This window comes from Azolla caroliniana, unplaced genomic scaffold (assembly GCF_043228905.1).
Source record: "Azolla caroliniana isolate FFs.n. ecotype wild unplaced genomic scaffold, voAzoCaro1.0.p SCAF_16, whole genome shotgun sequence".
Classification (NCBI taxonomy): domain Eukaryota; kingdom Viridiplantae; phylum Streptophyta; class Polypodiopsida; order Salviniales; family Salviniaceae; genus Azolla; species Azolla caroliniana.
In genome coordinates, this window is record NW_028230451.1 from 2,885,007 (window position 1) to 2,892,789 (window position 7,783).

Here is a 7,783-nt window from a genome sequence, read left to right on the forward strand (position 1 = left end):
GAATCCCGTGTAAATCGGGATTTATCCCACATTGTAACTCATCCCTCTCCTCCTTCTATAAAAGGAAGAGATGTTCCCTTGTAAAAGGGTTGCCCATTTTGAGTTAGGAGGGTATACTGTTAGATTTAGGGTTAGGTAGTTTCTTTCTTCTTCTTCTTCATCGTGTGGGTTGAGAGTTCGTGTCTGTTTAGGGTTTGCTTCTGCTCGGTCCCCTGTGCAAGACCCTGCTCGGCGCGACGAGCCCAAGAGCTCCTCGATTGGCGGCTTGGCAGCCGATTACCGTTGCAACTTACCCTACCTTGGTCCGGCTCGAAGCCGGGGTTGTATCTCTTCCATTGTAATATATATATATATATGTTTGGTTGTGCACATCCGCGTCTCTGGTAGTGTGGGTTGTTTCCACCCCTTTTCTTTCCTGTACATAGGAGGTGTTGCGCGTGTGGTCTCTCTCTCTCTTCCTCTCTCGTGTTCGGTAGCCGCCGGTACGCGTTTGGAATTGCTCTGGTTTGCGCCACAACCAGTGCAGCCGGGACTAGAGAGAAGTCAGCTTCTCGACACCCATCTCTTCCTCGTCCGAGACCCCCATGGTCCCGCCCCTTCCTACACGTACCTGTGGAATACCGCGACAACACGCTAAACAGAACCTCGCTAATGAGAAAAATTGTATGGTTGAAATACAGAGACAGTGAGAGCATTGTCAAACACATCAATATATTCATGGGGTATGTGAATCAACTTGTAGCGACCAAGTTTCCCCTGGATGAAGCACACTGCCGGAAAGCTGGGAGAACCTGGTGGTTACTCTCAGCACCTCTTGTCAAGAAGAGAACTTGTCTTTGCAAACGTTGAAGACAAGCATCCTAAACGAGGAGGCAAGGAGGAAAGACAAAGGATTCTTGTCCCAAACGGAGTCGAATCTAACTCAACATATGGACAGAGGAAGAGACCGACAAAGAAGAAGTCTGCAACGAACGGACAAATCCCACACCAGATCGAAGTCCAGAGGTAAGCCTGTGTGCTTTTATTGTGGAAAACTTGGACACTTCCAGAAGGACTGCCGACACATGAAGAAAGACAAGAGTGTCGGAAACAATGTCGAAGCCCGGAAAATTCCGGATTAAAAGAACACTTCGGCCAGTGCTACGAGCAATGAGGAACTTCTATTCATCTGTGAATAGACAAGTGCAAATCTTGCAAGCGAAGAGTGCACTTGAGTGATTGATTCCGGCACATCCTTCCATATTACTCCGTCGAGAGAGTATTTCTCGACTTACATAGCCGGGGACCATGGTTATGTAAAGATGGGTGATAGTGGAGAGTGCAAGATAACTTGAGTCGGAAGTGTGTGCTTAATGACGTCGATAGGGTGTCGACTAACGTTGAAGGATGTTCGACACGTCCCCAATATCAGATTGAATTTGATATCAACTAGAAGGCTTGATGACGAAGGCTACAGTGGTAGCTTTCGGAATGGCAAGTGGAAGTTCTACCGAGGAAATCTCATAGTGGCCTGAGCACAAAAAGAAGGCACATTGTACATGATGCATGCCCAACAGAGCAAATTCGAAGTAAACGTTGTCGCGTTACTACGCGCGTGCGTGGAGAAACGAGACGGGACCACCGGGGTCTTGAACCAAAGAGCAGGTGATAGAAGGGGAAAGAGAAAGAGAGAGACACTTGGTTACGTATGAGCAAAGAAACACAGGGACACGGCCTTGTCAACGCAGAAGACACGAATGGACACAGAGATAGAAAGACACGAATGTTTGTATATTAATGAATGACAAATAAACAACAGAGCACGCGAGCGGTTACAACCGATCAGGCCGGCGAACAGATGCCGATGCCTGCTCGTCTGCGCACGAAAGGGGATAGGATGGAGGTGCTGCCGGAAGCACACAGGCGTTCCTCGAAGCAGCGCAAGCCTCCCGAAAACCTGCAGAGAAGAGCGATGGAGAACGAACAGAGGAGAAGCGTTCGGTTTCGGTCCGACAGCACTTAGTTCTCCTCTAAAAATAATAATCCTCTCTCCCCGCGTCTCCCTCTCTTTTATAGCTTCAAGAAGGGAGCCGTTTCCCTCATTAACTTCCTACCTATCGAATCTAACTACCTAGGATATACCTTTGTACCTAATTCTCTATTATATACATCAAAGGGCGCCCACGCGTGAAGATCCGGTTCACGCGCGCTATGCACCGATTATGCTAAGGGACGGTTTTCTTCACGACATCTGCCCCAACCTAACCGCGCATCCACCGGTATGCGCCAAAATTGGGTTCTGGTTGGAGAAAACCGGTCCGGGTTCCGGTTCCTCGTCCATCGGTTCGTCCTCCATTTCGGACTGTTCGTCGTCGCTGTCTGGGCCTCTTAGATCCGGTTCGCCGTCGTGGCGCTTCTTGAACGCTTTGATCCGCTTCCCTGCTACCGGTATTGCCATCCTCGTACCGTCGAGTTCCGCCAGGTGATACGTCCCGTTGTCGTTGGCGCTCGTTACCACGTAAGGCCTGAACCACCGCTTTGCAAACTTCCGTGTTGCCCGGTGCTGGTTGTCGAGGCTGCTGTTGTAGACTAGCACCTAGTCGCCTTCCTCGATCTTCTTTGGTCTGAGCCGGTGCGTCCGGTCGAACTGGGCTTTGTTCCTCATCCTCGCCGTCCGAAGTCTCTCCCCCGCTCGTTCCACGTCCTCTGGCCTCTGCTTGAGCTGTCGTATACGCGCCGCTAGCAGTTCTTCCCGGCTCATCTCGTCTCTCCAATCCACTGTCGCCCAAGAGGAGATCGTCTGTTCCATCGGCATGATCGGCTTCTATCCGAACATGAGCTCTGAAGGCATGAACCCGGTTATCGAACTGTGCGTTGTCCGGTCTGCCCACAAGGCATAACGTAACAGTCGTGGTCAGTTCCCGACCTGGCCTCCGCACGCCTGGACTAGCGCTTTGACGATCGGTCCGTGTCTGCGCTCCACCTTCCCGTTCGCCTCCGGATTGTACGCTGTGGTGAGCGAGAGCTTGACCCCTAACCGGTCAAACAGCTCCTCGGCCTCTTCAGCGTCCAACTCCTCGCGATCAGCCACGATCTTCCCGACGCACCCGTACCGGCATATCACGTCCTCGATCAGGAACCAACACACATCCGCGGTCGTTTTGTTCTGCAGGGCTCGGCCTTCCACCTGGTTCGTCAGGTCCTCTCGGGCCAGCACCAGATATCGCATCTGCCTTATGCCCATCGGCATCGTCACCAAATCTACCATCCATTTGAAGTGGATGGTCGGAGGGTATGTAGGGTGAAGCTCGTCCCGATGTCGGACTATGGAGTGTATCTGGCAGCTCTCACAAGTTGTCACGAACCGATGCACGTCCCGGTACAGTCCCGACCACCAGTATTTCCCCTTTAGTTTCTCGAACGTGGCCCACGTCCCACGGTGTCCAGCCCAGGGATTGTCGTGGTAGGCCTTCAACAACCCCTCCTGTTCCTCCTCCATCGCCACCACTCGGAGCGGGATGCCGTTCCTCTTCTTCGGGTGCTTCCACAAGTATCCATCCCGGAGAAAGAATCGGTACGCTTTCTTCCGATATCCGGTTGGCCTCGTCCTTTGTCCATGACGCGTCTCGCGTCATCGTCCTTAAGAATCCCCCAATCTACAGCCACTCCCCGTCGTACTTGCTCTCGTTGAAATCGTTAAGCGCCGGAGTGCTCCCCCCCTCGGTTGTCATGTAAGCCGCCTCGAAGAAGTCCATGCCGACTTCCTCGTCCTCCGAAACCATGCCGCCCTCGTCGTCAAATCGCGCCCTCGAAAGCATGTTGGCCATGGTATTGTCTTTCCCGGAAATGTGTCGTATTTCCGGATCCAAGGACTTGATGTACGCTATCCACCTAAGCATTGCCAGGTCCGGGGTTGCGCATCCGGAAACCATGCCGAGAATCGGCAGGCAATCCGTCTCGATAATCACCTCTGTCCCGATCAGATAGTCTTTATCGGCCTTCACCGCCGAAACGATACCCCAGAGTTTGCGTTTAACCTGGGCGTATCCTCGTTATTGCCCGCTGAGGACCTTTGCGCCGAACCGGATTTGGAACCGAATGCCATCCTCGTCTTCTTGGTTGACGACCCATCCGATCCTAGTCGGACTTGTATCTACCATTATGTAGATGGGGGTGCCTTTCTCGTAGACAGCCTTCCGGAGTGCCGGAGCTGCAGCAAGAGCCTCCTTCATGTTTCAGACCGACTCCGTATGCTCGTCTCGCCACTCGAATCTTTGCCCCTTTTTCAGCAACCCGTATAGCGGCTCGGAAACGTGGGCATAATGCGGGATCCATATGTGGTAGAACGCGCATGCTCCCAAGAACCTCCGTACCTCCGTGACCGAGTTACAGTCGGGCTTCATTGCGGAGATGGCTTCCACCTTAGCCGGAGACAGTTTCCGGCCATACGGTCTGCATAGATGTCCGACGACCATGATCTTTGATTGCCCGAAGGCCGATTTCTCCCCGGAGAAGGTGAGCCTCGCGTCCTCTAGCCTCTGCAACACCCTCTCGCAGTCGTCAATGTGTGTCGCCACGAATTTCTGGCATCCGTCCGGTCTGATCGTGATGTCGTCCAAGAATGGCATGGTGATGTCCGGGATACAATCCCTCAGGACCTTGTTCATCGCATTCACCATGTGGGCCACCGAGTTGGTCCCTCCTTGTGGCAGGGTACACATCCGCACTAGGCCGAGAGGAGTCCGCATTGTCGTAATGTCTCTGCTCTCCATGGCTAGTTGGAACTAATCGTACCCCGAGTACAGATCACCGGCCGAGTAGATCGACCTTCCGGCGAAGGCCTCCGCGAACTTGTCTATCGTTGGTCCGATTCCTGCATTCCGAATGGTCACTCTGTTGACCGGTTGCAGGTCTTGAATGAAGCGCAACGTCCCGTTCTTCTTCGGTACGGTAAACCACCGGTTCGAGTACGGGGCACTCGACGGTTCGAGGATGCCCATATCGACTTTCTGCCTCAACAACTCCATCAGCTCCGGGATGTGAGCTCTCGGTACCGGAATTGGTTTGAGATTCCACGGCACATGCGGTACCATGAATATCACCATCGGCTTCACGACTGTCGGGTCTACGCACCCGATCTCTTCTGGTGAGAATGCGAAGGCTTTCCCGTGCCTTCCGAGCATTCTTCGAAACCGGTCTTCTTCCGCCGGTAGTAGGAACCTGCCCCCGCCGATTTTGAGCTCCCATAGCGTTCTGTCGGTGAAGGTGTGTCCTATGCAGGCCGGATCTCATAAATTGGGGTCCGACGCGACCCCCTTGATTCACAACTCGCTGCCCTCCGGTAAGGGTGCCGCGACTGGCCTTACCTTCCGGTCGACAGTTTTGAACTTCGTGTTAACCCGGTGTCGTGAAGAAAACCGTCCACAAGCGGAATCGGTGCACCAGAGCGTAGGAACCGGTTCTTCATGCACGTGCGCCTTATGTTGTACATAGGAGATCCTAGGCGGGCAGATTCGGTAGGTAGGAAGTAAAGGGGAAACGGCTCCTTCCTAGCCTATAAAAGGAGGGAGACGAGGAGGAGAAAAGGGATCGCGGAGAGTCGAGGACGGAGTGCTGTCGGTTTGGGTGCGAAGGCTTCTCTCTCTCTCTCTGGTTCGCAAACTCCAGAGCTTCCTCCTGTGCAGGTTTCGGGAGGCTCGCGCTGCTCTTAGGAATGCCCGAGTGCTTCCGGCAGCACCTCCAACCTACTCCATCATCTCTGTGCGTTTACGAACAGGTATCGGCATCTGTTCGCCGGCCTGTTCGGTTGTAACCGATTTCGTGTTCGTTGTTTGTCTCTGTTAATACATACATACATTCGTGTCTCTCTGTGTCGTTGTCCCACTCGCTTCTTTGTGTCGAAGGGCCGTGTCCCTGTGAATCTACTCTGGCACGTAGTGGGTCTCCTCTCCTTTCTCTCTTGCTCTTTGGTACAGGACCCCCGAGGTCTCGCCTCATTCCACGCATCCGCGAGGAATACCTCGACATATTTGGTGAACCCGACATGAAGGAGGCGGCAGAAGAGAAGAAGATGAAAGGGTCGGATCTTGCGGAGGCCATGGCTTCGGCCGTGGATCGGATATTGAGCGCACGCGAGGGCTCCAGTGCCCTCGATAGAGCCATTGAGGCGGTCGTCGGTACGATCGGCCGGTTTAGCGGAAAGGATGCCACGAAGTATTTGGCGTCCTACGGGGAAGAAATGCTGATGCGGGACATTCCGGAAGAGAGGCATCTTACCGGGTTTCCTCGAGTGGCGATGCCGAGCATCCATGCGGAGGTGCTCGAGGTGCGGGCGGAGAGCCGTACCTGGGAGGAGTTCGAAGGCCGACTCCTAGAAATATACGGGCTGGACGACGCGCTCCGGCTTTCGAAACGGGACTTCATGGAATGGGTGGAGGCCCCCGGCAAGGGAAGAAACGCGACGGCACTCCTCCGGGAGTTCGAAGGACGCTTTGTGCGCCTTTCGACGCTTGACCGAACCGTTCTGGATACGAGCTGGGTCCTACTGTTCGTCAAGTCGGTGGACGAGCGGGACTGGGACCAAGTCGGCTCCTTGCTGGAAACCGAGGACGGGCTGACAACCGACTGGGCAGAGGTTAAGAGAGTCTGTGGCCGTTTCGACAAACGGCGAGAATGGGCTGACAACGGGGCGCCCGGAGGCTTGAACCGGCGCCGCAAGTGCGAAGGGAAGAAACCCGGGAATGGCTCGAAACCGGTCAGGCTTCGACCGGCATGGTCAATGGCTCGTCCGGAGGAGCAGCGTTGGAGGAGTTGACGCGGGCGATAAAGGATCTCCAGATCGCCCGGACTCGAAGGGAAGGCGGCGAACCGGCTCGTGACCGACGACCGGTAGTGGGGAACAGGTGCATGTGGTGCGACAAGGTCGGCCACATTCGGAAGGACTGCGACGATTTCGCAGAGGCGTTGAGAAACAGGGTGGTGTACCTGTGGGAAGGCCGGGTGCACGCTGGCGACATCAGGAGGGCCCTGAACCGAAACGACGGGCGAGGAGGTATGAAGAGACTGATGGAAGAGGCAGCGGCCCGACACGTGGAGGCCATCCACTACTCGGCGTCGGCCGGTATTCGGGTCGGGGGCAACGAGGCCCGAAAGGAGAGCAAAGACGGTTTCTGGTCGGCAATGCTGGAAGGCCTCGCCGGCGCACAACTGAGGAAAGATGAAACGGACCGCGCTGAGAGACGGGTCCGGGAAATAACCGGGTGGAGCGATCCGGTCGAGGAGAAGACGGGCTTCGTAGAAGCCGCCTGTTGGAACTACGAGGCTCTGGTAGAAGAAAAGCGAGTGGGGAGAGACGGAGCAGCCGGGCCCTCACAACGGTACGAGACCCGATCCGGGCAACGACGGAACGATGCCGATGGGTCCGGCTCGCGAGATAACCCCAGGAAGGGCGGGTACCGATTGGGGACGGAAATAGAAAGGACTACGGACCTACGAAAGGTCCTAGAAGAACGGATCCTCGGCAGCAAAGTGGAGCTGTCATTACGGGAGGTGCTAGGGATCTCCAAGAAGGAGTTCCACGACTCCATTGTAGACTTGGTGAAACGGAAGAGACTGTCGACGGAGACGGAACCGGAAAGACCGGTGGAGGTGCGGACGACGCACATCAACGACTCAGCGCCGGAAGATGAGTGGGCGGAGATCCACTATTCGAGGCCACACTGGGCCCGAGCAACCATGGAGACCCCAGTAAAGATCGGAGATGTTCAGGAACCGGTGGTGGCGTTGGTGGACCACGGTTTGGAAA